General features: G+C 42.3%; 1 protein-coding gene and 1 long non-coding RNA gene across 4 annotated transcripts in view; both read left to right on the forward strand.

Annotated features, from left to right (window-relative positions):
• Positions 1-248: 248 nt before the first annotated feature.
• LOC139796177 (uncharacterized) overlaps positions 249-13,463 on the forward strand; it is a 110,949-nt gene continuing 97,734 nt past the window's right edge. Inside the window, exon 1 of the long non-coding RNA XR_011725871.1 lies at positions 249-645. This is a non-coding gene — a long non-coding RNA (uncharacterized lncRNA). The remainder of the gene's footprint in view (positions 646-13,463) is intronic.
• SLC2A9 (solute carrier family 2 member 9) overlaps positions 10,489-13,463 on the forward strand; it is a 100,709-nt gene continuing 97,734 nt past the window's right edge. For all 3 annotated transcript variants that reach the window (XM_071743964.1, XM_071743965.1, XM_071743963.1), the window contains exon 1: positions 10,489-10,623. The gene's annotated coding sequence lies outside the window, so the exon portion shown is untranslated. The remainder of the gene's footprint in view (positions 10,624-13,463) is intronic.

Below are 13,463 nucleotides of genomic sequence, written 5' to 3' on the forward strand. Positions count from 1 at the left end.
GGAAGGATTTGTCAAGAACAGTCTAATAGTTTGTCATTAAACTGAAAATTCCTGAAAATATGGTCATTTGGATGAAAATTTCTTTGAGAACCAGGAGAAAATAAGAATGTGGCGCTGGTGAGGCCACAGCTTGAGTCCTGTGTCCAGTTCTGGGCCCCTCAGCTCAGGAAGGAGATTGAGGTGCTGGAGCAGGTCCAGAGAAGAGCAAGGAGGCTGGGAAGGGATCCAGCACAAGTCCTGTGAGGAAGGGCTGAGGGAGCTGGGGGTGTTGAGGCTGGAGAAGAGGAGGCTCAGGGGAGACCTCATCACTCTCTCCAACTCCCTGAAAGGAGGTTGGAGCCAGGGGGGGGTTGGGCTCTTTTCCCAGGCAACTCTCAGCAAGACAAGAGGGCACAAGAGGTCTCAAGTTGTGCCAGGGGAGGTTTAGGTTGGACATGAGAAAGAATTTCTTTATGGAGAGGGTGATCAGGCATTGGAATGGGCTGCCCAGGGAAGGGGTGGATTCTCCATCCCTGGAGATATTTCAAAAGAGCCTGGATGTGGCACTCAGTGCCATGGGCTGGGAACTGCAGCGGGAGTGGATCAAGGGTTGGACTTGATGAGCTCTGAGGTCCCTTCCAACCCAGCCAATTCTAGGATTCTATGGTGACTCTGTCTGCCTTGCCCCCAGGAGGCAGAGTGCAGCACAGTGATTGGAGCCCTCTCTGGGACAGAGGAACCACTGAAGTGGCTTCTTGTTAGGAGAAGAACAGCAGGGGATAAACTGTATTAATTTCATTTCAGGGAGAAATCCCATGGCTAAGGCTTGTGCAAAGCTCTAATCTCATAACCTGAGCTTTCTTCCAGCAATCTTGCAGTAGAGAGTTCTTGATGAAGTCGTTCAGAGTAAGAGACTCTGCAGCTGAAGGAGAAGATGAAGAATGATGTTATTTCTGCAGATATAACACCTTGGTGCTGTTCTGTTCAGTGTCAGGTGTGTACCCACAGCCCCTGTGCTGGCTGCAGGCTTTCTGAAAGTGTATTTTTAAGTTCAGAAAGCAAGCAAGCAAAAGCCTGATTTTTTTTTCTTTTTTTTCTTTTGTTCCTAAAGCATTTATTTGGCAGTTTATTGCTACAGATCTGTAGGAATATACTGTCCTCATGTGAACATTGAAACCTATTAAAATCTCAACAAGCAGCAATGCCAGTGGTTTCCTTGATATTTATGGTGTAGCTTCTACCCTAGAAACTGTGACCAACTCCTGTCATTTACAAGGAGTTATTCTACAACTAAGAGGAACTTAATCCTACATAGATTCTTTCAAGGTGGACTGTGAGGCCCTATACCAACTTCTATTCTTTGCACAGTATTGAAGTATCCCTTCATTTTACCCAGTATATTTCTGAATCTGCTTCTAAAAGACTGTGATTTGAGTTGATCACAGCTCTTCCCCAAGAATCTATGGGTCTGAGTCCAGTAAAAAGTGATAGAAATGGCTACTCCATTTTGCATTAGCTCTTGCTAAGTCCCATGGCCTATTTCACCAGCTGAGAACTGACTGAACTAGCAAAGTATTTTTGCATTCTCTGTCCCAGAAGCTGGAATTAGGGGAAAAGAACAGGAACTCTGAGAAAGGAAATTCCTATCCTTAAGCTGGAACATTGGGCCAGGAAAAGAATCCCAAGGATTACCTGTGTGCTGGTCCTTAAAGCAGTCTGTTGTTGCCACTTGATAATAACTGTGATATTATCAGTAATATCTGGTATTAGTAACAGATCTGATTTTTAATAAACAAGGAAAAAAATCGGTTTACATTTGTATTTTTACTCCATTGCCTGAGTTCTTCTCTTACCGACCCCATAGCAGTCCCTTTCATCACAATGGGGTAGTTACTTCTATTACAGGAAAAATAAATCACAGAATCCCAGGATTTCAGGTTGGAAGGGACCTCAAGGATCCCCTGCTCCAACCCTTCTGATATTATTGTTTATCTGAGATGTCTCAGCACCTGTCAAACTGAGACTTCAAACTTTCCAAAGTGGGGGAATCCCCCCCTTCCCCTGGGAGACCATTCCAAGGTCTGACTGTCCTCATGGGGAAAAATTTCCCTCTTGTGTCCCATTGGAATCTCCCCAGGAGCACCTTGTGCCCATTGCCCCTTGTCCTGTCCAGGTGACTCCTTGTGACCAGGGAGTCTCCAGCTGATTTGTAGCCCCCTTTAAGTACAGGAACATCATAATAAGGTCTCCTCTAAGCCTTTTCTTCTCAAGGCTGAACAAACACATTCTTCTCAACCTTAAAAAGATTTATTAACAATTGCACTGTGACCAGTGAGCTGAATTGTCAGGAGCTGGCATCAGTCAGAATATAATTTTTTTACCCCTCAGAAGAGGCCTTGGAGTTATAAGACATAATTGGGATCTGAACAAAGAAACTAGATTTTAGAAGAGAAAGGAGTCCATCTAGCACAGGAAGACTTTGGCAGGAGAGAGAAAAAAACAAAGAGGGTTTGGTCCTCAGCCAGATAAAAATTCAGTGGAGGAACTAAGCTGCACTTAGAGCAGCCTGATGAAGGAGGGGGACTTGGCTTTTTACATTAAAATGTATAATGCATGTAATTTATTGTCATATACAAAATGTAATGACCTAGGAAGCCAAAGAAAATTATAAGGCTAAAACCTCTGACCTGCTAAATGCTGGACAGAGCTTCCATACACTGCAGGCTGTTCCACAAGTTCATCTTCTCAGATCTTAATTGATAGGAACTCAATGAGAATGAATTAGGTACTTCATTAATCAATATCTTGCAGAACCCAAAGGGAAAGTTCAGTATAAACCATTAACATAGAAGTGATAACTGGGGCCTAAAACCAGACAGAGCAGGGTTGGAAACTGCTCAGATTGCATTGATGTAGTGTAACCATGCTCAAGGTGCTTTTCATATGTGAGAAGACAAAAGTTTGGTCATTTTTGCATCCTCCACAAGCTTCCAGTCCCAAAACTCTCTCAGCAAAAGTCCTATCTTCCAGCAAAGTTGAAGGAAAACCCTTTTTAAAAGCCTAGATATGGGAGGTGGAGGTCAGCTGCGTTCTTTATCTATTATTGTCGTGGATGAGTACAAAGGAGGAGTCACATTTTATGAAGTAGAAAGTCAAGGGTGACAGGAGTGTGTGGTTTTTGGTGTCACACAAAAGAACTGCATATAAGAAAGTCACAGAATCATGTAATTGTGGAATTGTTTTGGTTGGAAAAGATCCTTCAGATCAAGTCCAACTGTAAGCCCAACCCTGCCAAATCCACCACTCAACCATGTCCCCAGGCATCCACACATCTTTTAGATACCTCCAGGGATGGTGACTCAAGCACTTCTCTGGGCAGCCTGTTCCAGTGTCTGACAATCCTTTTGATGAAGACATTTTTCTTGATATCCAATCTTAACCTCTCCTGGCACCATTTGAGGCCATTTCTTTTTGTTCTATCACTTCTTAGCTGGGAGAAGAGACCAACCTCCACCTCCCTGCAGCCTCATTTCAGGCAGTTGCAGAGAGCAAAAGGGTCTCCCCACAACCTCCTTTTCTACAGATTAAACAACCTTGTGCCCTAGAGCTTTCACCACCTTCATTGCCCTTCTCTGGACACTCTCCATCTCCTCAATGTCCTCCTTGCAGTGAGGGGCCCAGAACTGGACACACTACTGGAGATGCAGCCTCACCAGTGCCAAGAACAGGGGGACAGTTACAACCCACTTTGTGGGTTGTAGACAACAACCCCAGCCTTTCCCTCATCCACAAAGTGGGTCACCTGGTTACAAAAGGAGATCAGGTTAGTCAAGCAGGACCTGCCTTTCATAAACCCACACTTGGGTGCACCTGATGACCTGGTTGTGCTGTACCTGCCATGTGATGGCACCCAAGGTGATCTGCTCCATCCCTGCCACCCAGGTCAGACTGACGGGGCTGGAGCTCCCAGCTTCTCCTTTTGCCCTTCTTCTAGACCCACATAAAACCATGACACTCAGAGCAAAGTTTATGGTTTTATTGCCCATAAACTACATCCTAGCTACCTAAAATAACCCTCTTCTTGTAGGCATTTCAATGTATATATGTTGCCCTTTTTCTTTTTTCTTTCTGTGAGCTCCGTGACATGAATGGTTTATGAGGCCGTAGCTGATATAAAGATTTTTTTATGTCATGGCAAACTCTTCAGCAGAATCTGCTGATCCCACAGCAAGCAACAATGAGCCATACATCCCATATCTTAAACTCTAATCTAGAATTTTCCATCTGCTAATAGCTGGTCTTGGAAAGCTTCTAACAGTGTGCTAGAAAAGCAATGGATGGAACTGAAGTCCAGCTTCATACACCATGGATGTGTCTTTTTCTTATTAGGTGAAGACAGCAAGCAAAAATTGGCTCAGAATACCTTTCATTTGCATGGTGATTCTAACTCAATACATTTGATGATCAAAGGTCTGGGGAATCTGCCCCATGAGGAAAGACTGAAGGACCTGGGGGTTTTCTCCCTGGAAAAGACAGAGAAGGGACCTCACCACAGTATTTCAGTTTTTAAATGGTGAGTGCAAAGAGGGCAGAGGCTCTCTCTTCACAAAGAGCACCAAGGGGAAGACAAAGGTTCAAGAGGTAACAGTTGCACAAGGGAAGATTTTACTTCAACAGAAGAAAGAAATTTATTACAGTGGGAGCACGTGAACACTGCAAGAACCTCCCCAGGGATGCAGCAGAGCTCCCAACACAGGAGGTTTTCAAGGTGCAAGTTGGAAAGGATGTTAAATAATCTCATCTTTCCCACAAAGGGTTTGACCAGATGATCTGATATTCCTTCCAACCTGGGCTGTTCTATCATTCTATGATTCCCAAAAAATGAACTCTTTTTTTTTTTTTCCTCCAAAAATAAAAAATTTCTGGTGTTCAAGAATTTAAAATGTGTTTGAAAATTCCTGGGAAATACAACCAAAAGACATTTATCTATGGGTATTTTTATTTTCAGATTTGTCATCCCCAAAATGTAGGATGCTGAAAGAAACCAGGATTCTTAAGGCACTATGAATTAAGACATATTAAGACCACTAATATCAGGTCAAGGTTGAACGAAGACCAAGTCTCTGTATTGTAGAACTGTAAAAGAGTACAGAATTTTACAGTTCAAGAGTATACCATAGTCCTTATACAAAAAGACCTCCCAGAAATATCAGTACATTTAATAATAACATCTGAGTTGGAGTAGTGGAGTTTTTTTCAGTGCAATCATAAGGTTGCATGGATGAGATGAGAGGTGATTTCTTACTCTTGCACATCAATGGCACTTCACTATGGGCAATTTTTTCCCAATCCTCATGTTTCTTTTCCAGTGAAGGAAAAAAAGCCAGTGTGTTCCCATGGATCCTTGCCTTTCCATGCATTCTGGATAACAAAATGAGTGAGTTACACTGCTAGTAACATCAGCTCTGAGCTCAGCCCTCCCACCTGTACCATAGCAAATGGGTTGTAGGGAACCACAGGGGTTCCCAGCCTGATAACCACATTAACTTGTGTTTATATTTTCTCAGCCAAATCTGAGAATAATCCACAATAAACCCACCAACATCTGGCAGCATGTCTAGTCAACATGGTTTTTTAAATGTTTTTACAAACACAGACTCTGATTAACAACTCCAGGTTCTAGTAGGAAGAGAATGCTATAACCCCTGTGCTTACAAAATGCCCTGTTTTCCAGTGATTCACATTTATAGATAAAGGAAAAGAATCCATCACCTCTCAGCTGTGACTGTTAAGTGAAAAATAGGCCAGCTGGACTGGATAGGTGAGAATGGCTTTTAAAGAATTAAAAAAAAAAATTATCCATATATAAGCAAGAGGCTGAAATAAACAGAAAAACACAATTTACTCAGACATGGCAGCAGCTTTCACTGCCTGAAAACAGAGGTGAGTGGACTTGTTCAAGCCAAGGTTTCCTGGCATCATCTTCCACAGTTTTCCTCTATCCTTGAGGGAAAACTCAGAGATGTTTTGTTACAGTACACTGGGAGAGCTCTCCCAGAGGAGAAAAGAGTCCTTAGTGAATTAGTGACACCCCTTTCTGGGGGGAAAAACAAAGGGAAAAAATAGCACATGGGCCTTGAGAGTACTAAAGAAACCAGAGAATGCCAAGGATTTCTCTAGGAGCCCTGGATTGTGCAGACACTAAGGCTTCCAACCTCCCAAGCTATCAATTTCAGATAAACCAGGAGGAATCCAATGCACACAAACCAGAAGAGAAGGGTTTGAAAGGATGCCAGATATGGACACAGAATCTCTGTTGCTTATTTTACTTCACTTTAAGGTCCCTTCCAATTCAAACCTTTCCCTCATTCTATGATTATTCTGTGACATTTCTAACTGTGCCAAGTGACTCTTCCCAAGAGACTGATACAGGGGTGGTCTTTAGTAAATAGGGGCTTATTCTGGCCTGTACTTCCAATTTTGTCAATAAATTATTTTGTCATTTGAGGGTCATTTTTCTCTTCTTTTCACTTTGCTTTTTTTCCCAGTTTCCATTTACATGGACTCTGCTTTTGAGTTCAGACCTGAATATGCTTTCTGTATGTGCTCCAAAGTGACACTTCAAGCCCAAGAGAGGTCAGAATTGAACAACTACTCCTAGCCTTAAAACCTCTTTCCAGTGAGGTCTTATTGTAGGGCAGCATGAGAGTGAATATCAGAATTGTGGACCCTGTGATTTCCCCACCTCAGTTTCCTCATCTCAAAGCAAAAATTGATGATAAAGGTAAAATTCCTCCTGTGCTTAAATGCTGTGTAAATCAACTATCTAACATATGTATAACATCTCAGCCTGGAGATTTCTTTAATTTAAAATGCATCTGAAGATCCACCAGCAGTTCATTTTTCCCAGAGAAGGGGTAAAGTCTCCCCTCAATTCTGTTTTGTTATTCACAAAATCAAAATATCACCCCCTTTAACACCAAAAAAGTTGGAAAAGATACTTAAGATTATCAGGGGCAGCTGGGTGGTTCTCAGTGAGAGAGGTCAGGACTTCAGAGGATGAGGGCTCTTCTTGAGCATATGTGATATGCTGGTGCCCAACTCTATGGAATGAAGGAAAAAAAGGATGTGGAATTAAGTTTTAGATGTAGCTGGACCAGAAATAGAGAAAACTAAACGAACAAATAGCAGGAAAAAAGAGATAAAGACAAATCTCTCTCTAATTAAGTAAGCTACATAATCACAAGAGTGTAAACCAGAAATAGGTTAATGTTAGGGTGTGAACACATCTTGGCTTTCTGTGAACTGCTCCAGATCATTAGCCATGTGTTCAAAATAATCTCTAAAAGGAAAACAATTCATAATTATTATCCAGCTCCAACATTCAGGCCATTTCTAAGCTCTTATCCCAGGTCATGTTTACAGACTGTACCAAAAGCTTCCTCCATCTGCAGCTGGGCACGAAGCAGGAACAAAACTTTACACAAGGTCATGGAATCCATGTTACATTCAGAATTTGGACCTCAAACACAGTAAAATCTCTATGAGCTGTTAACATCTTCATTTAGCTTAAGTCTGTCAACTAGGATTTATATTTTGGGGGATTGCCTGCTGTACAGATAATTCTATCGTTTAGATAAGGAAATGAAGTACAAAATAATTTAGATCCTGACCCATCAACTCCTACATTTTAAAGGGTTTTTTACTTAAAACATATCAAGAAATCAATTACTTTACTTCTAGGATTATTGTGTGAGTTGCCTGCTGTTAACTCTTCAAGCTGCTCTACTTGCTTATGCTTATGCAGCCACTCAAAAAAGTGCTCAAATTTTCATTTGCCCTTGGCAAACTTCAAGATGTAAGGAAAATATGACTGGCAGACCACTTGTACTGGTTAAAAGTCCAGCAGTTCACAGTCTAGTGGAGAATGATGAATATCCTGAAATATTCTTTGGCTGGTGATGTGTTTTCCTCAAGACTTTATTTCATTTCTAGATTTAATCAGAGAGATTTAGGATTTGTACAAATATATTTCTCATGCTGACTGACATTGAGGCTGGAGCTACAGTAGACAGGTGTCACTATGCCAATACCAATGGTTTCATTACTTTAGTTGTTTTTGTGGTCTTTATCATAGAATCATAGAATCATAGAATTGGCTGGGTTGGAAGAGACCTCAGAGCTCATCAAGTCCAACCCTTGATCCACTCCCGCTGCAGTTCCCAGCCCATGGCACTGAGTGCCACATCCAGGCTCTTTTGAAATATCTCCAGGGATGGAGAATCCACCCCTTCCCTGGGCAGCCCATTCCAATGGCTGATCACCCTCTCTGGAAAGAAATTCTTTCTCATGTCCAACCTAAACCTCCCCTGGCACAACTTGAGACCTCTTGTGCCCTCTTGTCTTGCTGAGAGTTGCCTGGGAAAAGAGCCCAACCCCCCCCTGGCTCCAACCTCCTTTCAGGGAGTTGTAGAGAGTGATGAGGTCTCCCCTGAGCCTCCTCTTCTCCAGCCTCAACACCCCCAGCTCCCTCAGCCCTTCCTCACAGGACTTGTGCTGGATCCCTTCCCAGCCTCCTTGCTCTTCTCTGGACCTGCTCCAGCACCTCAATCTCCTTCCTGAGCTGAGGGGCCCAGAACTGGACACAGGACTCAAGCTGTGGCCTCCCCAGGGCTGAGCACAGGGGCAGAATCCCTTCCCTGGACCTGCTGGCCACGCTCTTCCTGAGCCAGCCCAGGATGCCATTGGCCTTCTTGGCCACCTGGGCACACTGCTGGCTCCTCTTCAGCTTCCTGGCAATCCAGACTCCCAGCTCCCTTTCTGCCACTCTGTGCCCAGCCTGGAGCTCCCCATGGGGTTGTTGTGGCCAAAGTGCAGGACCCGGCACTTGGCCTTGTTGAACCTCATCCCGTTGGGATCAGCCCAACTCTCCAGTCTGTCCAGGTCCCTCTGCAGAGCCCTCCTGCCTTCCAGCTGATCCACACTTCCCCCCCAGCTTAGTGTCATCTGCAAATTTGCTGATGGACTCAATCCCCTCATCTAAATCATCACTAAAGATATTAAACAGAACTGGGCCCAACACTGATCCCTGGGGTACACCATGGCCGCCATTTTGATGCAGCCCCGTTCAGCACCACTCTCTGGGCATGGCCCTCCAGCCAGTTCCTAACCCAGCACAGGGTGCTCCTGTCCAAGCTGTGGGCTGACAGCTTTTTTTTTTTAATATTCAGGAAAAGCCCTAAGAGTTATTGAAATATGCCGGGGAGAAAGCATTTTTTTGGGGTAATGGGATTTATTTCCTAAAGAATTTGTGTAATTTATATTTTCAATTGATACATCTCTTAAAAACTCATTGTCATACAATCATGACATCATTGTGTGCATAATAAATGAAATAATAATGAAATAATAATGAAATAATAATAAAATAATTAAGATTTTAGGACTTCAACTGGCCCAGCTTCCTGGACAAACTCTATGATGGTAACTCCAAGGTTAAATCAGGTTGCTCAGAAGCTTCTCCAGGTACCTTTTTCCAGTGCTTCCCTAACCATTTTGAACTCTGCCTTTTCACACATCCAACCAGAATTTTCCCTCCTTCACCCATGATCTTTGCCTTTGAGAAGAACTTGGCCATCTCCTCCTTCAAGAAATGGAAAGCAGCAATTAAATTCACTTCTCTCTTCTTCAGACTCAGCAAAGCCTGGAGGAGCATCCTCACCCTCTGCTTCTGGTGCTTTGACCCCTCAAGCATCTTCAGAGCCCTCAGCTGAGATCCCATCCATCTGATCCACATCTCACTCTTGTCCCAGGGGCCCCAGAACTTTCAAGGATATTGCAGAGGCAGCATCACAAATGCCAAGACATCATCCAGTACCACTTTTCTTGACTTCCAGCCCAGGCTGCCATTACTCTTTCTTCTGTAATCATGTTTTAAGAGCAGCAATTACTCACATGGAGATCTGTTAGAACAGTGAGGAATCAAACTGATGACATGCTGGAAAGTTCTCAGAGTTCTAACTCTTAATTCAGGACTTTCTCCAGGTGGTGGGAGTTTTAATTGGGAATCTGTGTCCTTTTCTCAGGGTAGCTAAATTCCTACCATCAACTAAAGCTGAAATATAAGATGTAAGCACTGTGGAAAAAAATCAGGATTAGTTTCTCATGTTTCTACAGAAGTCACCAACCATTTTTTAATACTTAATTTTGCCTAATTTTACCCTGTTTGAAAGCAGAGCACTTCTGAAAATACTGAATAAACAGCAACTTTTATGTTGGTTTTGCTTTATTGAAATTTATTGAAATGAATATAAATTGAATATTATTCCTATTATATTTTAATTTTTATTTTTCAGGAGCAGCCTCCATAGCTGAAAGAAATTGATTCCTTTTCCCCAGTAGTCACTAGGTGTGAAACTTCCTCTCAGAATGGGGTTAAGAGTTCCTCCCCTTCCAGGAACAGTTGAGCAGAGGGAATGCAGCTGAACTGCTTTGTTTAATTAGTCAGTTTGTCTGGATTACAGATGGACTAACACTCCTAGGACAAGTGGTATAAAAGAGGGCTGGAAGTGCTCAAGAGGAGAAACAGAAGATTCAATGAAAGGATGTGGAAGAAAATAAATGTCAGCCTGAGTTAAGAATACAGTAAGTAGGATATTATATCTCCTAAAATACTTGGGGTTTTTTTATATATATTTGGTTGGCTCCTTGCAAGCTGGGATGGTGAATTGGGGCATACATTAGAATTACTTCAATATCTCCATATCTGTATGGGTTTTTTTCTAGTATTTCAGGCAAAGGTTTAACTTGCAAGTTTGATTTTTCTTTTTTTCTTAAAACATATTTACTGGCACTATCTTGGCTCTCATCAGACATGAGGTCTTTCTTCCACTTGTGTGTTCACCTTTCTATCTGTTGCTCTGTTCCAATGACTCAGGATATGGCTTCTAGATCAAAAAAGAAACCTCACAAAATTTTTAAAACTATTTTAAAAAAATATTCATTTAAAAAAATATCTTGAAATATTTCTGTTCCCTGACCTACCTCCAGCACTTGCACAACTTTCAGGAGGGGTCTTTTCCTTTGGATAATGTTGTAGCTGCTACAGCTGCTGGGTACCTGACACTGTGGCTGTTGGCATCAGCACTGAGAACCCCAAAACTTCCATCCTTTGAGACAGAAAATTAATCACAATTTATTCTTCAATAAAACTTTGCATTTACTATAAACCCCAGAGGTATATTTTTATTCCATAACATCTTAATTCATCCCCTTATGCATAATGCAGCATATTTATTAACATAATATAGTTTGGTAGTGCTACCTCTCACATGAACATGCATTTAGTAGTATCAGAAAAGAAAGTTCTCCTGCAAGACTAAACTGGTTTGGTGCAAATAATCTTCATAAAAAGGAGCATTCAGTGACTGCCAATGTAAAGACTAATAGACAGGAGCAGAAATATCTGTTACATAAATACTGCATTATGAAATAAATGTGGTTTTTACAAAGTCAAGTAAACATCTGTGTATAGTTAACATAGTTCTTTCAAGGGAAAGTAGCTTAAAAGTTAGGTTTTTAATTTCTCAAAATACAAATACTATACACTGGAACCAAGCTGAGGTTATTCACTTATCTTCTAGGGTTTCTCTTTCTGTGTATGAATGTAACACTGCTTTATATATACAGATTTTTATGGCTTTTTTTTTCAATACTGTGCTCGTGTAAAGCTTTATAGAAATTAATCCACATAGCTCTGTAAATTGTACTGCTCCAAAACTGAACATGGCTTGGTCTTGTTCAGCAGAAAGTTAAATATATATATAAAAAGATTCACTGTGGGAAATAAAGGTATATTGTCTGGACTGAGGAAGTACGAAATGCATTAAATTTCTTCCACTGTTTCAACAAGTTTCTTCTACTATTCCATCAGAGTTTTAGTGTCTGGATTAAGCCCTCATGCAGTCCCCCAGAGAAGGAATTTTAGTACAGGGGTCAGCTTGCTGAGGGCCATGATGTCTCTTGAGATCAGGGATTAACAACTGGGTTGAATACTTGGGTATTTTTTCCACCTAGGGCCAATCTCCTTCCAGAATGTACCTGAACTCAGCCTGCTGTGCCCAACAAGAGGCTTGACAGCCTTTGATGCAATATTTGCAACATCTTGAGTTCTCAATGTATGTGAGCTCCTAGGAAAACTCCTTCAGCTTTATTTTGGTGTAATCTGTGCACAGCCTTTTTTTTATTATTTTTTTCCTACCTGCAGCTGCTTCTGCAGGACCCAAAACTCAGGGAGCTGGTGTCACCTCCAAGCCCACTGGCAAAGGGGAAGTTTTGGGGGCTGGTTCTGTGCTGTGCCCTTCCCTGCTGGCAGCTCTGTGTCCACTGGGCTGATGTCCCTAACACTGCCTCCTGTCCCTCAGCCAGCTTGGAGCCTCTCCATGTCCATCTCCTGCCACTCTGGAGCCAGTTAGTGACTGCAGATTAACAGGATTAATTGGGTTTAATTTGGCATATTGGGTTTAATTCAACAGGGGATTTAGATGGAATTGGAACATTCAAAGCCGACCTTCTAAAAGCCCAGCAAACTTCAGTTTTAAACTCACTGGTGTGAAACTGATAGCTCCAAGGACAAATGTCCTTGGTTCCTAACTCTGCAGCCTCTGCAGAACCCACAGTGCTCAGTTTGGGCTCAGTTAAGGGGAGATTAATGGTCTCAAACATCAGTCTCCTCTGAGAAGCTCTCTGAGCAGATGCACTTATTGCATACCCCATGCTAAGCATGCCTCAAAGCAGCATGAAAAAAAAGCTGAAAAAAAAAATCAAAAAAACCACCTGTGGCCATGTAGTTGAAGGAGCATCTTCAATGCCCTCTTTACCAGTGCAGGTTACTCCTGTGAAGGTCCCAATTGCACATCAGAAGAAAATTTGTCACCCTGAGACCAGTCAGACATGGGAACAATCTCCCCAGGGAAGTGGTAGATTCTCTTACACTCCACACTTTTTAGACTCAGCTTGAAGTGATGCTGAGCCAACTCATGGAAACCATTGTTCCTACCTAGAAAGGTTGGACCAGATGATCCTTGGGATCCCTTCCAACCTGTCATTTATGATTCTATGACTTTCAAAGGATTCTGTGATTTTTCTCAGCCAAACTCACAGGCTGCTGGCTGCTCTCAGGTGTAGGGATGTGTTGCTCTGCAGAAGATGACACAAACAGCATCCTGTCTTGTGTTTGTTTAACAAGAGTATTGCAAGCTATGAACCTGGCTTTGTACTGGAGTGCCAGATATTCCACACCCTCAAGCTTTCCCTTAGCTATGTTTTGGGGTTTTTTCTCTCTAATGAACCTCATCTTCATTGCTGTGCAGGTTGGAGTGGTGCCTTTCCAAGTGTCCCATAGCCTAAGCCTGCTCTGTGCAAGAACTGGAGACTTTCCAACTTTCCTGCTGCTGGTGCCAGCTTTCCCACTTCTTAGGCTTAGG

Source organism: Heliangelus exortis, chromosome 4 (genome assembly GCF_036169615.1).
Source record: "Heliangelus exortis chromosome 4, bHelExo1.hap1, whole genome shotgun sequence".
In the NCBI taxonomy this organism is placed as follows: domain Eukaryota; kingdom Metazoa; phylum Chordata; class Aves; order Apodiformes; family Trochilidae; genus Heliangelus; species Heliangelus exortis.